The sequence below is a fragment of the Neomonachus schauinslandi genome, chromosome 4, assembly GCF_002201575.2.
Source record: "Neomonachus schauinslandi chromosome 4, ASM220157v2, whole genome shotgun sequence".
In the NCBI taxonomy this organism is placed as follows: Eukaryota; Metazoa; Chordata; class Mammalia; order Carnivora; family Phocidae; genus Neomonachus; species Neomonachus schauinslandi.
The window spans coordinates 28186059-28189410 of record NC_058406.1 but is presented as its reverse complement, the minus strand read 5'-3'; positions in this window follow the sequence as shown (position 1 = coordinate 28189410).

Genomic DNA, 3352 nt, shown 5'->3' with positions numbered 1-3352 from the left:
CCCCCGGGGGGGGGGGGGGGGGGGGGGGGGGGGGGGGGGGGGGGGGGGGGGGGCGCAGTGGCTCCCGCCTGGAGGAGGTGTCTCTGAGGGGCTCTGGGCAGGTGTGGAGGGCCTGTGGGAGGCAGGTCAGGGTCTGCTGGACACAGGCTGTGAGTTGCAGGGCTTGCCTGTCCTGAGGTGTGGGGCAGACCACCCCTTCCCCATTGGAGCCCTTCTGTGACTCTCTGTGTCCCTGTCTCTGCTTACTTCCCGGAACAGAGCCTAGGGATTCTGCTCTCCTGGCTGGAGCTGATGGCCCTCGGGCGGTGAGCAACACTTCACAGTTGACAAACCTTTCACATCTATGTGCTGATTGGGTTTCATCTTTGCAGCCATTGGTGAGATAGTCCGTTTACTAATCCAGTGCCCCCACCCACCGAGGAGAGAAGAGGAAGTTAGGGTCAGAGGTTGCGTAAATGGCCCTCTGGCATGCAGAGAAGAGGCCAGGAGGCCCAACAGCTCCAATCCCAGCACGTTCCCTGAACCCTGGGTCTTTCCCTGGGCTTCTCCCCCACCGTGTGAGCCAAATGTGAGGTTAGGGCTTAAGGTGAGGACTCAGTAGTCAGGCAGAAGACAGGTCAAGGGTCAGGACCCTTTCCCAGCACCCCAGGGCAAGCTCTGAGGCCCCTCACTCGGGTGGGGGATGTGAAATAGGATGACCATATAATGAGTCATCCAGATTAGGACACTTTTGAGAATTAAAGGGAGCGTCATTACTAATTACCCTGTGGCAACAGCTGAGAAATGGGAGGTAAGATTACCCTGTTATGGAACCCCCTGCCCCACTCCTTCTCCACCTCCACAGCCTCAGACCCCTAGACCAGATGCAGAAGAGCAGCTATTCACTGGACGCTCTGCAGAGCTTGCTTTATTGGCCCTTCATGACAACGTGTGGCTGATCCAGTTTTTATTTCCTTTTTATTGACGGAGAGACTGAGGCCCAAAAGATTCTTGCTCAAGAACACACAGCTGGTAATTGGAGCTGGGATTTGAACCCAGGGAGACTGGCTTTCCTCAGAAGGATTATAATAAAATTTTAATGAGTTAGTTTGGGCCACAAGAATTGGACCGTGGAATGGGGGCTCCCAGAGCCTCTACTCAGACCCTCCCTCCATCTCTCTTAGCTGTCGTTAGCTCAGGGACATCACTGAAAGGACAGCTTTGAGTGGTGAGGGGATGTGAGACGAGGGAGGCAGGCAGGTGCACTCAACAGAGGGAAACGTGTTAGGAGTGTGAAGTAGAAGGGTAGCAGCAGGATGAGAATAATAAAAGGTAACATTTATTAAGCACTTACTGTATCCCGGGTTCCGTTTGAAGTGTTTTCAAGGTATTAACCTACTTCATCCTCGCAACACCCTATAAACTAAGTACCATTATTATTTCCATTTTACAGATGAGAAAACTAAGGTCACTGCTCTTTATTACACAGCTAGCAAGTGGTAGAGTCAAGGTCACACAGTGGGCGTACCCATCATGCAGTTTGTCCTTAAGGAAGAGGATGCCGCTGGCCCCCGGGGTTGGGTGGGGGACTGAGTCCCTCTAGCCTGCTTCCTCTAGGACATCAGGCCACAGATTTTCAGGGAGGAGAGAGTCCCGCGCTTCAGCCTTCTGGGAGGGCTGGCCGAGGCTGTGCACCGAGGCCCCCTTGGGCTCCTGTCTCCCCGCAGGAGTGCAGTCGGCGGAGGTTGGGCCACGATCCCTGCCGCCTTCTGCGGCGGCTCATTTTCCTTCATTGTCTTTAAATGCTTCTCGCTGTTTTTAAATCTAATTTTTCAGCTTCTTTTTTATCTTCACTCAAGTTGCTTTAATGAAACGAAAATGTGTCTGTTTCCCTCTGCTGGAGCTGCCCGGGGAATTTCAATATAAAACAAACAAGTTGGCTTTTAAAATTAAAATTTTATGGGTGGCATTTCCTCATTTAATGGGAGGCACAAAAGGCTGGAGTAAAACCAATTAACACGGGGTTGGGACTCGGTGTTCGGCAAAATTAAACATCAGCAGCGCGGTGTGCGGGGGCGCTGTTGGTGCAGGGCTGGGGGAGGTGTGCAGTTGGGCGGCGGAGGGCAGGGACCCGGCACCAGCACCCAGCGCCCAGCGCCCGCTCGGCACAGTCACAAGGCAGGTGGTTGTGGGGGCGAGCAAACAGGGGATGGCCGCTTCAGATTCCTGGGGCCCTGGGCACCAGAGTTTGGAGAGGCAGCCGAAAATAGCTAAGGCCTCTGCAAGGGCCGGAATTCACTGGATAGTTCTCTTCAGGGACGGTCTGAGTCCCATCCATGACGGTGGGGGCCCGGGGCTTGATCATGGCCGTGCCCCAGGTCCCAGACGGCGCCAGGAGTGTGATAGGTGTCCCTTAAATGCTCAATGACTGAGCAATGACTTCATGTGAGCAAACAACAGTAACACGGAACTCGGCAGTGAATCACTCATGGTGCTTCTCAGCCAGGGCGGGATTTTGCTGGGGTTGTTTTGGTAGAAAAGGTGCAAAAAGCCACACAAGATCAGAGGAGGGAGGGGCAGTGCTGGTGGGGCCCCCACGGGAGCGCGGCTCTGTGGACCCCGCAAGGGCAGAGCGCAGGCAGCCCGGGCAGGGGCGGGGGGGGGGGCGCAGGAGGAAGATGTGGAGGTGGGAGGAGGAGGGGCTGAATCTGGCCTGGAGGATGTGTGTGTGTGTGTGTGCAAGAGCTGAATCTGGAAAGGTCCCTGGGGACCAGATTGTGATGCATGGGAGGAGGGGCTTTTTTCCACTGTATCTCCTGGGCAGTGGGGATCCTCGGAAATTCCAAAGCAGATTGATATGATCAGAGGTGGTTTCTGGAAAACTGATTCTGGAGGCTGGTGGGAGGGAAAGGAGGAGTCAGCTAGGTATGGTGGCTTTCGTCCAGGCTGAGCAGCTGAGGACCTCAGGCTGGAGGTTCAGCTGACCTATGACTGCTGGGGGAGGGGAGAGAAGGCTCGGGCATTGGGAGGGGGCCCTCCTCTGAGCTGGGAAGCCCTGGAGGAGAAGGAGGAGGGAAGGTGAGGAATTCTGTATGGCAACCAACCCCCAGGTATAGACCTGATTGTGTTGCGGACACAGGAAGCGGATTTCACACCAACAGTCATAACCAGATCCCGTAAACACCCAGTACATACTCGGTGCTGTAGCCCCAGGCAGCCCCCCCCGGAACGCAGGCCTCGCAGCTTCAGAGAAAGGGCCTGGACTACCCCTTCTGATCCCTTCACCCCCGTCCCCCCCCCCCCCCCACTGACTCTTTGTGAACCCCACTGGGGCAGCTTTCTCTGCACCTTTTCTGCCCTCTGACCCCTGATT